Source organism: Lissotriton vulgaris, chromosome 12 (genome assembly GCF_964263255.1).
Source record: "Lissotriton vulgaris chromosome 12, aLisVul1.2, whole genome shotgun sequence".
Lineage (NCBI taxonomy): Eukaryota > Metazoa > Chordata > Amphibia > Caudata > Salamandridae > Lissotriton > Lissotriton vulgaris.
Window position 1 is genome coordinate 267925694 of NC_141700.1, and position 16640 is coordinate 267942333.

Here is a 16640-nt window from a genome sequence, read left to right on the forward strand (position 1 = left end):
AGATTTGGAATCTTAACTCCACACCTACGAAGCTTGAAGATATATCAGTGAGGCACCTGGTGAAGTGTGAAGCTATACCTATCTATATATACTTGCCTTCACGATATCCTGGTAAACAATACTTTGGCCACAATATTTGAAACTCAATATTCTGGTAGTAAACCAATCTCTGTATGTCCTTAATATTGTTGGGACAAGTATCCCATTTGCCTTTTGATGGCATCCCTTTCTTGCAGCTAAGCGCAATGAGAGTAATCCTCCTTCTGTCCTCATTCTAGAACAGTTATGGTAGATTTGTGTCTCATTTCATAGAGCTTCCCTTTCTAGCTGCCCTTTCTTTGTTTACAGGCTTCTAATGCTGGCATTTTTTCAGCACGATTCAGACTTAGTCTGCATTGATATTGATTTCCACTTTCCTCAAAGAACTTCTAAAGTTTCTGTTAACTTTCTTCCAAAATGTTTGGACATAATCCAGTTGATAGATTGTTGATCAAATAGATGGCCTTGTGTGTGCTTTTTATTGTTTGTTTTCAGGTCACTGGTCCATCGGTGCTTGTGTATCTGTACTCAGGCTTAGTGCCAACTAGAGCCAAACGAGCAGGAGTTGCTGGAGGAACTGAGCTCATCTTAGAGCTAAAACCCACTCTTGGTGAAGCTTCATATTCTATTTCATCGTGCCATGATTTGTTTGCTACAATACCTTCCATACAGCAAAGCATATTGAAGTGTGTCTGGTGTGTGAGACATTGCGGGAATATCTACCAAGGCATGAGTTGTCTGATAGGGGGACGCAAGTAAAAAACATCCATTCTGATGGAATAGTAACAAAAGTTGTGAGACTGCAGACGTTATTCAAATTCTGATCTTAATGTCTCTCTTCCTTTTTTGGCTCATTAACTCTCCTTTTCTTTGCTGTCTCTCCTCTCCCATCTTTAAAATATTTACCTATATGATTGGATGATTAAAGGACCAGACACTGACAGAGAAAATGGAAATATAAGAAGGTTTTCAGAAGTAATCAACTTGGTTGCAAAAAAAGTGGTTTGGGCAGCTATGACCTGCACTCCCATAAGATACTATAAGTTGGCCAGCATTAAGGTGGATTTATGGAAACACTAATTGAAACTACAAATATGAGTAAATAGGATGGAGCAACAGAGAGGGCTTTACTCCCAGCGACCCATGTCCCTTGAACTGTAACGGATGGGGCAATGCAGGTTCCCTCATACTCAGGCTTTCTACATCTTTCGGTTTAGACCACCTCAACCTCTGGGTGGGAACTACTGTGCTCCGTAGAAAATCTAAAGATGGACTCCATGTAGTGCCTATTCTCGGCATCGCAAATGGCACCTATGCATTGAGTAATCACTATAAAATGGTGCTATGTCACTGAGTTGTAATGTGGGATGAGGTCAATAAACGTAACTTTGTTGGTTCCGGTGATCTCAAGATATGCTTCTTCAACACTGGAAGGGGGTCTGAAAAATATATTTACAAAGTTCCTGTTTTGGTGTCAGGTTAAGGGAATCCCTGCCATGTCTCCCTGATATGCTAATTCTCTCAGGCTTGCTCAATGTCTGCAGTAGATCTAAGCCAGCTAGGAAACCTATTAGGAATAACATGGCCAACAGGGGATGCTACATGTGGAAAGGTTCCCTGCTATGACCAACCATGCTCTCCTTCCCTAGCCTCCTGTTGTGTGCACGCTGCATATAGATATACCCTCTCTTCTGACTTATGGATTCTTTTTCATTAGGTATCTGGGAAATGAAACTGAGTATGCGTTTATTCATCAATTTTTCTTTGTGTATGGAGGATCTAATGTCATCTTAGATGTGTTCTCTCTGTTCATTGAAAATTGAATGCAAGGTTATCACCAGAGTTTTGGAGCTGGAATCACGGAGGACTCACGGCACAGTTATGGAGAGGTGAGAAGTGTGCTCCAGGACAGCAAAGATTTATACAAGTCAGTTCTATTGCTGTAAGCTCCAGCATTACTGGACGGAAATTAAGAAGACCATAAGTGCAATCTTCAACATTGACTTGTCTTAAATTTCCATGCAGGCACCTTTGGCTCCTGGGCCCATCCAAACGGCTTGAAACTAAACCAATCAGACATGAGTCTCATGGACCTCCTATTAACATCAGGAATCAAAATCATTGTATGCGAATGGAAATCTTTCCAAAACCTCTCATATCATACGTGGTGGGTGTTGGTCTGCTTAACAAGAAGCGTGGATAACAGCCTCGCTAACAATGCTTACACCCGCCAGACATAACAGAAACTAAGGAATACTTTAGACCTTTACGTGCAAAAAATAATCCTCCTTGAACCACAATATTCCCACCCTCAATATTGGGGCTAACTCAAGCCCCAATTTGCTTCTAGGCACCTCACTACATCCCAAATCTTCACATAACCTGCAAATTTCTAATTTAGACATCTCTCTCGTCTCTCTCTCTCTCTTTGTTCTATCCTTGTCTCTTTCTGGGGCTCCATTATGTCTTCCCTCTCCCCCTCTTCCCCCCTCCCTGTTCCCCCAACCTGCCACTCCCACCCAGGTTTCACCTAAATTAATATCCTTGTAATCAGTAATGTGTTTAGATCTGCAGTCGGATTATTATATTTGATTCTTTTCTTGAATGCATTGTTACACAACTATCTTTCTTATTGTGAGGTGTCTTATACCCACACATTTTCTCCCCCTTATCTTTGTATCACCAAACAACAATAAAATACTTTGAACAAAAATAAAATAAAAAAACAAGTCCATGTTAGCTTGATAAACTACCCTCGCGTAGCATTTGTGACTGTAAGATTTCTTTTCAGTAGCCAGTGGCATTTTTTCCATTTCTTCAGCCTTTAATTTAAAGTATATTTCCACTAAGTAGTTTTGCCTCTCCTTGCTTCTTATGCTTGAGAGGTTAGTTGGGTGATATTAGTTGTTAGATCTGGCGCTAGCCCTTTTGATTTTATTTAAATCAGATGAATAAAATGCAAACTAAAAGGCAAAGATATCATCTGCCTTCATCATCTATTTGATTGTTACGGAGTCATTCACATTTTTCTTCCTCCGCTTGAGCATAGAGTATATGGTAATGGGTGAGCCCACTTAAGCCCACTTCAGCCATCGGCTATATCCACTGTATGTGACGGCATTCTGCCCTTTCACATGGAGCGCGGCCACACAAAGTATTTCCCTTAAGTGCCAGGGTATGGCCATGTGTGCTTTCTGAGAAAAAATTTATATTTTTACTTTTATCAATTTGTTTTTTACATTTTTACTTAGATGAAGCCTGGCAGCTTCCACAATCAAAGTTTTGCAAAAAATCATAAAACAAAACAAGCATTGACAAAGCCAAATGGTTTGTGGCAAACACAGACCTACTGCCGCTGCCAATGCTTGTGATCTTTGATTTTAGGTGCTGGTACAGTAGCCTTTCTGCACTGTTTTTTACAGTGGTGGTTGAGTGTGCCATGGCAGACCAGCTCTTCAGAAAAGTTGTGGGCTTTGGCAGAGAAGGTGAAGTCCTGGGGTTCATAGGAAGTCAGGGTTGGTGATGAGTTGCAGGTCCTGAGTGCATGTTTGCTTGGTCTATTGAAATGACACTATGTGAATGTGTGTGAAAAATATGTGGCTCAGGAATGCAGAGAATGTTGTTTTGGTCTTATAACACTGGGCAGCTTGTTGGTCAGAACCTGTTAGTGGCGGTTTTGACTGATTCAGCCTCTGTCTGTTATTGGATGCGATGTGTTTCCAATATGACAGCAGGGAGATCCTTATCCAGACGTGCAGAGACAGGCAGCGGCCTCCTCCTTCTGAAGTTTCTTTCAGAACAGGAAGCCCTGGCTGTTTTACAGGGTCACATTCCAGCTCAGCTTTTACAAATGTGCCTTTCTCCTCTCCTACCTGCCTATTGTTAGTTATGAAGTAGTTCAAGTTTTTTTTTTCTTTTTGGAAAGCTTTGCTAAGAGAGCTCTGCATTTTCAGGAAAACAGGCATATTTTTATATTCTATCTTAACACCAGAATATGCACGAAACATTTAAGCCCTGCAGCAAAAATAGAACAACGGAGCTTGTGTATTGTAGTCAAATATATCTATGTTTTAAGCTGTGCACTAACTGATCTCCTTGTGGGTCTTCTGCAAGATTTTTTATTGAACTAATTTTAATACAAATATAACAGGTGTATTCACTTTTAAAAGCATCCGTTTAACATTTTAACATATTTGTGCGCATAGGATGGCCAATTACTCCATAAGTTATATTTTTAATTGAAAGATAAAAAAGGTGAAGTGTTGAGTTAGCAACAACAGAAATTGCTTTCAAGCAGTCCGTTAATAGCGGTTTACATTGTTAAGAAAAAAAAATTACAAAAAATAAAATCATAATGAATTAAAAATAGATTACAAAATTGTTCTAAGTCACAACATAAAAGGGTGACTTATAGACTTGTGTTAGTAGACTCGCTATTAAATAGTCTTGAATCCCTACCCCAGTGAAGAAGGAAGAGAAAGGCACTGGAAGGTGTTGAAAGGGCAGGTCCTTCTCTGTAAGATGAAGGTTCATTGGCAAACGAGTGAACTCAAGTCACATTCCACTGGTGTTTGACTGCTGCTCTAGTAGTAACAAAAGGTCTCAGCATTTTTGCTGCTAAGCAACTAAAGGTCTGAATGTTCTTCAACTGCTGATTGCTTAAAATGGGCAGCAGCCACGGGATTTTAGGAAAAGTGCGATGTTGAAATCGGTTTTTGCCCCTTAAGGCCATTTACCATGGATTGCGGTATGTTTCAGTGCTACACACTTACGTTTCCTGTGAAACTGCTCACATTGCGCTGGAAGGAATGATTGGTTTCACGCGACCTGATGTATGGGAACTTGATACATGTCAAATATTCAAATCAACCAATCCAAATATTTTCAAAGGTTAACAAAGATGTCATTACTGAAACACATGAAAATGAAAAATCGCTGACATCGACAAAAACACCCAATATCAATTTTCAGACCTCCATGACGCTATTAGTTCGATGCGACTGCAGAACGGGGAAGTAGGACAGAAGAGCTGGTTGAAGCAGAGGATTGCCAGCGTCATGGGACACCAGTCGAAGAGATGTCTAGTATCATCAACACTACATGCACCCCAAGACTTTATAGCAAGATTCAAGAGATAACCAGTGGCAAGGGTCAGGACACAAAAGTCAACAGGTAACCCACACGTGAAGGCAACCCGATGAGCGGCATCAGTGCTAATCTACGTACGAGCATTTATAGGTGCTGGAGGGCTTTGGGGAGCAGGCAAAAAATGAAGTTTGCTTCAGAGTATTCTAACAACAACACAACATAAGGAAGGACATTTACTCTCAGATAACCATCCAGCTTGCACCCTCTTGATGCACCATTCCTATGCTGTCATGATCTCAATTCTCTTAGTGTTTAAGGATTTCTTTGAACTCACAGAGCCTCTAAGCACTCGAAAGTGAGAAGAAGCACCTCAACCATGGCGTAGATCACATTTATAAATGAAAACTAACACAGAATTAGAGATGCTGAATGATTACCTTGGGCTAGTCGCTGGCACAGGGCGAGGTAGAATCCGATTTCACAGGCATTCACAGCAGTAAGAGTTGAGGGATCCAAGCAAGTGCTGGAATTCTGGAAGGAAAAAGACATCATTGTTTAGTGCTGTCATTCAGTAACATAGCAATTATACATCCCCTTTTCTCAGTGCTTAATTTCTGCCAGTGGTTCCAGTTAGTGGGCACTGGTATTGATATTTTGGGGACGGGATTCCTGTTTCATCATGTAATCCGGCACAAGAGAGACAAAAGAAGAAGGATAGGAAAAAAAGACTAAGGGAGAAAGCATGGATACAAAGAATAACCTAAAAGAGTGAGATAAAGATACAATATGTAGGGTGGTGGAGAACAGAGGTGGAATCAATAGTACACACCCTTGGTGTGAGAAACTGGGTTACTGGTTGAGGGGGGTAAAAACCTACTCAAGATGCAACTACAATCCTTGTCAGGGTGAGGCACAAGCAAACCCCAGATTAACTTGTGCTAAACACTCTGATAGCCTGGCAGAGAGCTGTCAGGCTCAACTTACATGCAATGTACAAAGTATTTATGCAGCACTTCAAACAGTAATAAAGTGAAAATACAGCAAAAAAACATCCCAAACCAGTTTAGAAAAATATTGTACATTTTAATAAATAAAATAGGACCATAACGACAGAAATCCAATCAGTAGAATAGAATATAAGCAATTTTAAAGATTTTAGGGAAAATAGCACCAAAAAGCACAAAGCGTCAACTGCGGAGATCTAATTGAACAGGACTGGGACTAAGTCACAAGTTCAGGCTGACCGTGATGGAGTGCAGAACAGTAAGTATGAGCGCAAAATCCGTTACGCTCGCGGATTTTGAGGATTTTCGGCAAATTCGCAATCCGCGAATTCCCGCGAATTTGCCGAAAATCCGCAAATCCGTGAACGGAACGGATCCGGGGGGCAAAAGTTCAAGCTTCAAGCTTGTAACTATTTTAGAATGGTGCCGCCAAGCTGCCAGAGCCATTCTAAAATAGTTACTAAGTTAGCTTCAACAGGAAGCACTAATAGATAAAATGAAGCAGGTGCTCGAGTTTAACTGAATTCGAGCTTCAACTCGAGCACCTGCTTTATTTTATCTATTAGTGCTTCCTGATGAAGCTAACTTAGTAACTATTTTAGAATGGCGCTGGCAGCTTGCCGGCGCCATTCTAAAAAAAAACAGGAGTGGGGCAGAGGGCAGAAGGGCCCAACAAACGAGTGTGGCAGAGGGCAGAAGGGCACAACAACAAGTGGGGCAGAGGGCAGAAAGGGCACAACAATGAGTGGTGCAGAGGGCAGAAGGGTGCAAAAATGAGTGGGGCAAGGGGCAGAAAGGCACAACAACGAGTGGGGCAGAGGGCAGAATGGCACAAAAACGAGTGGGGCAGAGGGCAGAAGGGCACAACAACGAGTGGGACAGAGGGCAGAATGGCACAAAAATGAGTGGGGCAAGGGACAGAAGGGCACAACAACGAGTAGATTTACAAAAGGGGGTGGTGATGAACAGAGTGTCTGAATTGAGCAGACCACTCTTACCCAGTCCAAAGATCAGGGCTTGATCCATCACCGTTATTTATCTCACTGCCCCATCCCAGCTCAGAACCTGGCTATATGCAAATCAGTCTGTCCCTGGCCCAGTGCATCATGGGAACAGGGCAGACTAAACTACCAAGCCAATTCTTTACCAGAAAGGAGACAAGCTACCGGGGACCGGTTTCTGGCATTTCAGCCTCTTCGGCCCGGCTTGCTTGAATCCTGATGGAGCAGTGAGAAAGGGACTCATGTCTGAGTATACCCTGCCACACCTATAGTGGCCAAAATCGATTTACAAAAGGGGGTGGTGATGAACAGAGTGTCTGAATTGAGCAGACCACTCTTACCCAGTCCAAAGATCAGGGCTTGATCCATCACCGTTATTTATCTCACTGCCCCATCCCAGCTCAGAACCTGGCTATATGCAAATCAGTCTGTCCCTGGCCCAGTGCATCATGGGAACAGGGCAGACTAAACTACCAAGCCAATTCTTTACCAGAAAGGAGACAAGCTACCGGGGACCGGTTTCTGGCATTTCAGCCTCTTCGGCCCGGCTTGCTTGAATCCTGATGGAGCAGTGAGAAAGTACGAGTAGGGCAGAGGGCAGAATGGCACAAAAATGAGTGGGGCAGAGGGCAGAAAGGGCACAACAACGAGTGGGGCAGAGGGCAGAAGGGCACAACAACGAGTGGGACAGAGGGCAGAAGGGCACAACAACGAGTGGGACAGAGGGCAGAAGGGCACAACAACGAGTGGGGCAGAGGGCAGAATGGCACAAACATGAGTGGGGCAGAGGGCAGAAAGGGCAGAACAACGAGTGGGGCAGAGGGCAGAAGGGAACAAAAACGAGTGGGGCAGAAGGGCACAACAACGAGTGGGACAGAGGGCAGAATGGCACAAAAATGAGTGGGGCAAGGGGCAGAAGGGCACAACAACGAGTGGGGCAGAGGGCAGAATGGCACAAACATGAGTGAGGCAGAGGGCAGAAAGGGCACAACAACGAGTGGGGCAGAGGGCAGAAGGGAACAAAAACGAGTGGGGCAGAAGGGCACAACAACGAGTGGGACAGAGGGCAGAATGGCACAAAAATGAGTGGGGCAAGGGGCAGAAGGGCACAACAACAAGTGGGGCAGAGGGCAGAATGGCACAAAAACGAGTGGGGCAGAGGGCAGAAAGGGCACAACAACGAGTGGGGAAGAGGGCAGAAGGGAACAAAAACGAGTGGGGCAGAAAGGCACAAAAAAGTGGGGCAGAGGGCAGAAAGGACACAACAACGAGTGGGGCAGAGGGCAGAAGGGAACAAAAACGAGTGTGGCAGAAAGGGACAAAAAGTGGGACAGAGGGCAGAAGGGCACAAACACAAGTGGGGTAAGGGGCAGATAGGCACAAAAACGAGTGGTACAATACAGAGGGCAGAAGGGCACAAAAGACGAGAGGTGGCAGTGATGAACCAGAGGGCGCATCGCGTTCTCGCACAAAAAAAAACAGCGAACACGCAAAGCGCCCCGCGAAACACGCAAAGCGCCCCACGAACACGCAAAAATAAAAAAATCCGCAAATTCGCACAAATTCGTGAATTTTGCGGATCGCGAATTCGCAAATCCGCGGATCGCGAATCCCCAAAATTCGCCCATGCTTACAGAACAGCTACAGGAACCCAGTTAGGCCTGATAAAAAAAGAGTACCTTTAATCCTGGTTGGAGAGAGTTACAAGGTCCCGCTTAGAGGATGCATTGGGCAGCCGAGGTGATGCATCAATTCAGAGGAGCTGCAAAGCTGCGATGCAAGGTCATTTTTGAGGGGTCTATGGATGAGGGCTTGTGATGCGCAGTTCAGCATCAAGGATGAGTCGTGAGTTCAAGGCGATTTGTCCCTGAGAGCTGCGTGGCTGCGATTCGAGTACCTGCATCATCGTCAAGGCAGCAGTTGATGAGAGATTTGTGATGTGAGGGCATGTGTCACGCAAGCTCCACATAGTGATAGTTCCATTGCGTGCTGCAAGGTCGATGCAGAGTCCTTGCGCTGAGACAATCCTCACAGCAGATGTGATGCGTCAGTCCAAGTGGACCCATATATTGGCTGGCAGAGCACTTTCAGGCCCACTTCCAAGGATCCAGACCTGGGGTGGCCAAACTTGGTAGGGTAGGACTCACAGAAGGCAGACTCCAGCCGTTGGGTTCAAGGTTTTTGGAACCTTCTGTCCCTGAGACTCTAATAAGGAAGTCAGCCAACTAGCCCTTGAAGTCACTCTGGGTTCCTGGTTTCAACAGATGGATGTCCAGTCCTTCCCACCCAGGCTAAATGACAGCAAGCAGCACGTCTGCACAGCAGGGCAGCAGGCCTTCAGAGCAGCAGTGCAGCAGAGTGGCAGTCTTTTCAGTAGCACAGTAGTCCTTCTTCCTGGCAGAGTATCTACAGGTCCAGAACTGTAGTGAAGAGCTGGTGTCTGGGGTACAATATTTATACCGGGACCTTCATTTGAAGTGGGAGAAACTTCTAGAGGCTTCCCATTAAAGTATGCATGCATCCTGTCTTCCCTGGTATGGCTTCAGGCCAACTGCAGGGAGTATGCAGCCCTTTGTTTAGAGACAGGACACATCCTATAAAAGCTAAAGTGGGATTGTGCCCAGCTTCTCCCTCCCAAGGAAAGCTAGGGGGAAAACCACAACAAGACCACCAGGTCTAACACTTGGTATTTGCCAACCCAGGCACTAACAACCTTTTAGGTCGAACCTGGGCAGCGTATGCGCTGCTGTACAAGGCACACCGCATTCAGGTATTGACTGGAAGCTCCACCCCCTCTCTGCCCATATTTGTTAATTTGCCTGTGTCATTGTCCACGGTGAATGCTGGCTTCTAATTTGCTAAAAGGCTTGTTAGTCCCTCCTTAGTATGCCTAGTCTTCATTTGTAACCTCCTATAAGGACACCCCTTGCTATGTGTGTTGGTGCTCAGTAGGCTTTAATTACAGACTCCGAGCACTATTTTGTTAAATGCTTTTTACCAGGCTCTCTGGTAAGGCTTTTTTTTCTCATAGCACAGTACCCCACAGAGACAGCTGCGCCTTTGCGGTACAAAAGGGGGGTGGTGATGGACGGAGCATCTGGACCAATCAAACACTCTCTCCCAGTCAACAGATCTGGGTTTAATCCATCACCGTTCTTTAGCCAACTCTGCCTCCTCAGTTCAGACATGGCCATATGCAAATCAGTCTGACCCTGTGCCTCATGGGAACAGTCCAGCCCGAACTGTCAAGCCATGCCTTCCCTGGACCGGGAACAAGCTTCCTAGGACCGGTTTCTGGCATTACAGCCGTCTTCAGCCCGGCTTGCTTGAATCCAGTGGCAAAGTGAGCAAGGGACTCACATCTGAGCATACCCTGCCAACTTATGGCGAACAAAGCGGTACAAAAGGGGGGTGGTGATGGACGGAGCATCTGAACCAATCAAACACTCACGCTCTGTCAACAGATCTGGGTTTAATCCATCACCGTTCTTTAGCCCACTCTGCCACCCCAGTTCAGACATGGCCATATGCAAATCAGTCTGACCCTGTGCCTCATGGGAACAGTCCAGCCAGAACTGCCAAGCCATGCCTTCCCTGGACCGGAAACAAGCTTCCTAGGACAAATTTCTGGCATTACAGCCGTCTTCAGCCAGGGTTGCTTGAATCCTGTATTTGCGGCCGCTTTACGGTGCCAAACATGGCCACATGCTTTTAAAAAAATGTTTTTATTTAACTTTTGTTTGTAAAAGTGCCCCATGCCATGTTTTCACATTAATGGTGGTTGCACCCTTCTTCAGACGAGCCTTGTCTAAGGAAAGGGGTGCGGCCATCATTAAACTGAAAGCGCGGCTTGGGGCACTTTTGCAAACACCCATTTGCAATGCAATAGGGCTCTCATTTTGTAGAGTTTCGTAAATGCTAGGCCTATTGCTTTGCAAAATGCTTTCTTTTTAACCAATTAAGCACTGTCTTTGTCCACAATAATAAGATGGGGGGTTAACATGCATGCATATAAAATTTATTGAAAGGAAAATTATTTAACTTCTGAGGGGACAAGATGGATGTGCTTAAAATTTTTATTTTGAAGAGTATTTCAACTTCCGGAGGAACACTCCATAAATGATGCAGAAGGAGTTGGTTGCTACTCTTATTACGCGTGTCTGCCCACACCTGTATTTTTAACGGTTATCATAATACACAGCAGAAAATATCGAAAAGGTCACTGAAAACAATTCTGGCTACAACCTAGCAGTTAACCCACATTTTGAGTTGACACCTGATCAAAGCTTGCCCTGGCTCATGTCACGCCCGGGCCTGCCGCACACTAGATGTGCATAAGCCCCTGGGGGTAAAAGACAGGGCTATTCCCAGGGCCTGTAAATAAGCAGGGTAGGGCAGCAATGAAACCGAATATCTCCTTGCGACCTTCAAAGAGAGTTCCTCCAGGGCGAGTGTTGTCCTAGGGCCCTAATCGCAGTGTCAAAGCAGCCTCCTGCCACGTGGACAATTTGGAAATTCTGTATGGATAGAAGGTGGTGGGGGCTGGGAGTAGGGAATGTCATTTTTTGGCTTCTGAATTCAGCTGACTTTTCCAAAACTCTGTCATTTTCGTTCTGACTTGCAGTTGTGCAGCAGGTTAAGCAGTCACTAGTCTTCTTACACCGTTGTTTTCAGAAATCAGAGACGTTTTAAGGCATGGTCAAAGTGGGCTCTAGCCCAGGGCCCCAGTCTTTTAGGGAGGCCCTGGGTTGGTCTGGCTCTGTTCTACACACAGTCCTGCCCTGATGGTCTTGTATGACTCTGAAAGATAGATTGTTTTAAATACCACTTTCTTTTTAATACGGGTGATGTGAGGGAGTCTTTTACAGACAAGATGCAGAGAAATGGGTTTGCTTTTCAGCACCATCAACATCCATAAAAGGTTCCTTTTAGATCGAAACAGAACCTCAAATATGAAATGGGAGGGTCTCACAGAGATTATTTGCAATAATATTAGTGAGCTGCTTCTGTGTTACAATATTGAAAACACACATCACTATTCCTGAATATTAGATGGAAACACATTTAGTATTTGGACTGGTGGGTCTGTGTTGTGCAAGTGACCTATCCAAAGACAACACGAAAAAACTGAAATTGGATCATAAATTCAAAGACGTTCCAAACAAGGGGCCCCACAATACGTTTTGCCAAGGGCTCCATACAATAAATTAATTTTATTTGAAAGGTTTTATATAGCGCTGGCTAGACCCGGAGGTATCAGAGCGCTTTACATGAGAAAGGACATTGTTTCAGAACATTGTTACATAAATCCTTAGATGTCCCTGGCCACGATGCGTGTGTATTTATGAACGTGCCATGGTGATGCGCTTTACAATAATGCCGCCCTGAAAACATTGTTCGTGAGACTAAAATTCTTCTATGAACTGATGCAAAATGGAACGGACAACGTCTCAAGTCAATGGATGATGGTTTCAGAGGGAAAGTTGGCAATGAATGGCTAAGGAAGGCTTACACAAAGCCCCTTAAAGTAAGTATGCAACAAAATGTGTTTGCCATCAATGGCTCAAACTACATACACGTCAAACCTTGAAAAGACGGTCTTTAAAGTTCAGCAAAATTGACAATTATATTCCTTGTAGTGGAGAGCGCTAGGCAAGCCATTCCACAAGCCCCAGGAACGGGTGTGCACCCTGAATAGTGAAATCACTATATTGATGAGACACAATATCGAGGATAAAATATTGCATACAAAATATTGACAGCTAAGTAAGTATAGATTCCTATATGTAACTCCACATATATCTACCTATGCAGTACATTTATCTTCAAGGTACGCAGAGGTGGAGTTAGGAATAGTAGATTTATTCTTCACTATATGCACTTACCTTTCGATATTTTGTCCCTCGATTTATTCGGTTCTTGATATTTTAGGACCACAATATTGTTGGTGCCGATAGTCAGAAATACAACCTCTGGAACTTGAATGCTCTCGTTCGATGGGCTAACGGCTAGAAGTGGGTGATCTGTAAATTGATATTTGTATAGCGCACTACTCACTCGCAAGGGTCTCAAGGTGCTTGTCTGAATACCACTGTGGAACCCATCCTGGCTTTCCCTGTGAGGCGTCCACTCCTGGGCACCCCCAAGGTGGAGGCCAGGCATCCTTAGTGTTGTGGAGATTAAGCAAGCTATTTCCCAGAGTTGCAGAGTGGGACTCCATGATTAGAATAGGCACCGAGGCAAGAATTATCAGGTCCGTGGAATTTTGAGCCCAAGACCCGCCGAGGCGGGGATTGAACCATGGTCCCGGGCTAGACCTCTGCATCAGGGTCTGCCGCTCTAACCATTGAGCCACACTTCTCCACAGCAGATCTGAAGCAGCATTGGTGAGATGGAATGCAGGGGAATGGCTTGGGCATGGAGGGTCAACAGAATGGGCATAAAGACCAGCCTCGATTTATGACAGGCACCGAGGAATCAACCAAATCCATTTTGAGAACAGTTGCCGTTATTTGGACAGAAGGGCCAAATGTTCAGCATTCCACAGCTATATAGTAAGACATACGAACAATCCTATCCCAAATTTGTTTTCGAATGGGCTGTACAGGCTGTGTCAGGATTAGATTCCTTGTGTAACATCACTGTTCATACGTTACCTGGCGAATCAGTGAAGAATGGCCGGATTGAGCCTTAAGGGACTGTCAGGCACTCAGACAAATGTCATAATACATATGGAGGGGTATGTATAGATGGAACTGCTGCCATGATAACACTTGAAAATGATCAATAAAATCCAGTCTATAAACCAAAATTGGTGACGTGTCAGGGAGAGAACAAAAGTACTTTCAACGCCATTTCTTACACTAGCCTCCCCAAGAACCGTAAATGAAACACTAATAGTTAATTTGATCAGGAGTTTTCACAGTGGGGCTCGTGGAATCCATTCCTGGCTCAATAACAATGGATTGTCAAAAGGCTGTCTTTTAAGGTGTCTTCTATATACAGAGACCAGAAATGGAAAGGAAACTTGTTCTATAAGATCCTCCCATAAACAAAGGAGGATTTGCCTCCAAAGGAATACCAACCTATCAGGTCCTTAATAAAGAGTGCATTTGCAGAAATACTACAGTTTGCAAAAAGAACCTATACACACATCCCACCAATCAGAAAATCTGCATGGTAAATCAGCCCCTCCCCCTCAAAACATATATTTTCTCTATTGAGAAGCACTTTTAGCAACATCCCCATTAAATCTAGCAGTGTTTCTTTCCATCTCCCTGGAAATGTGCAGCATTCCGAATCAGTAAGTAGATTTGTGTTTCCAGATTGGGATAGTAAATGCAATATGCAGGGAAAACGTAATCCCTCTTAATAATAGAAATGATAGCAACTACCAGGAATTACCATTAGTTGATGTAACATTACTACAAAGGATCCAAAAAAATGTCCCATAGTGGACGGTGAGTGCTCCAGCGGTAAAATTGATTTTTGCCTGGAGGTGCGTGTCAAACAAGCTCTGTTGCTAGCAAGAGTCCGGTGAATACCCAGAAATTTACATTAGATTAAATGGTATTCTTCAACAGTATATCCCAATACTGAAATGTCTGGTCACTCAAATACAGAATTTACAAGGGTGGAAAAACTGTCATACCCTTCATGGTAAGTATACAAGTTTCCACGCTTCCTGATTCTGTTAACAGCCATTAAATTTACAATTGCAAACGCAAACCGGTTTCCTAGCTTTATACGGAGTTTGCAGCCTGTGTACTCTTACCCCATATCTACACATAGTACCTGGTTGCTAAATACTTCAACCACCTAAATACCCAAATAAGTTTGCCTTATTTAAAAAAGACCAGACAGCACAACAGTATTCACACGTCGGTGTAGTTACAAATCTGTATTTACCAATAAACATTCCTACAACAAAATCTTAAAAGTTAAAAGCAGATGCGAGCTCGATGTCTGCTCTTTTTTACTCGCATGTAGGCGCTATGCTTTTCCTTTCTGGATCTACTTATTGCTACGGAGGTTCCTTTATTTTGAACGGCCCCACATCACTCCATGAAACTCCATAACCCCTACATCGCCCCCCACTCCTTTCTAAAAAGCAGAAAATGACTTGTTTTTCAGCATTTTGAGCCTCATTCTTTCCTTTCTCTCTGTTACCAAATATTACTTATTTCTATTTGGGGCATTCTCAGTAAAACGTCAAAGCACTCCGAAGAAAAGCCTCTCCCATTGAATGTATTACTCCTCTGGCCCAGATAGCGAGTTTTATCTTTCATGCCCCAGTGGGGTAGGGACAATCCATTAACAATTTATGAGTCCCAGGTTACCATAGCGCCAAAACGGCATGTGTTGTGAGAGGCTAGAAACATATTCCAGTCGATAAGCTAGTTACCTGGTCATCAGCACAGATGAGCGAGCAAGAGGGACAGGAGCTTGAACAACTTGTAATTTAATGTTAATTTGTTTGAGGAGACCAATTTTTACGAGTGAGACGTAATTGCAGCAAAGTCTGTGAGTACAAAAAACAGGCTGATGATCTCTGTGACAAACTTAAAACCCGGAACTACCCACTGAAAATCAATAAATGTAAAAAGAGGGCACGTTATCAGCCCAGAGATGGCCTCCTAGAGATCACACCAAAAACACCGGAAAAAGGCTTACAGCCAGATTCATCAAAGACCCGTTTTGCAAGTCTTTAATAGCGATTCATAAGGAATCGCTATTACAGACTCGCAAAACGGGATTCATGTAAAAATCGCAAAATAAAATGCGATTCCTACACATTCCTTATTTGCGATTAGCAAATTGATAATCGCAGATAAGGAATAACTCCCCATTCATTCATATGGGCCAAAAGGCCCATAGTAGGAATGAATGGGGAGTATTCCTTATTTGCGATTAGCTATTTGCTAATCGCAAATAAGATAGCGATTTAAAGGGTGCCAGGGGTGTCCAAAGGACACCCTGTAGCACCCCTTAAATGCAAATTTAAACAGGAGTTGCGCACACACATGTCCAAAGGACATGTGTGTGTGTAACATGCAAAAGAAAAAAATGCACTAACGTGCTTTTTACTCTATTATCGCAATTTACCACGAAGTCAGACTTCGTGGTAAATTGCGACCAAATATTGCGAAATCGCAATTTCTAATTGGTTGATGAATTGCATTTAAGGAATCTCTATTAGAGATTCCTTAAATCCAATTCCTCGCAAATTTGCGATTTCGCTAATAGCGATTTTTGCATTTGGGATGATGAATCCCAAATGCAAAAATTGCACTCGCAAAGGGCCAGATTCTCAGAATCTGGCCCTTTGCGAGCGCAATTTCGCTTGATGAATCGGGCTGTTAATGACCTGTGTCACAACCTACAAACCTGTCTCTAACGATGTGAAAAAAATTGTGAACAAAAACTGGAAAATTCTAACTTCGGTCTCAATCAAGTGGCCAAAACCTAGATTCGCCAATAAAAGAACACACAATCTCAGAGATATATT

General features: G+C 43.8%; 1 protein-coding gene across 4 annotated transcripts in view; it reads right to left on the reverse strand.

Annotated features, from left to right (window-relative positions):
• LOC147673925 (death-associated protein kinase 2-like) overlaps positions 1 to 16640 on the reverse strand; it is a 682889-nt gene that overhangs the window by 592463 nt on the left and 73786 nt on the right. For all 4 annotated transcript variants that reach the window (XM_086945018.1, XM_086945016.1, XM_086945017.1 and 1 more), the window contains exon 2: positions 5565 to 5658. The gene's annotated coding sequence lies outside the window, so the exon portion shown is untranslated. The remainder of the gene's footprint in view (positions 1 to 5564; positions 5659 to 16640) is intronic.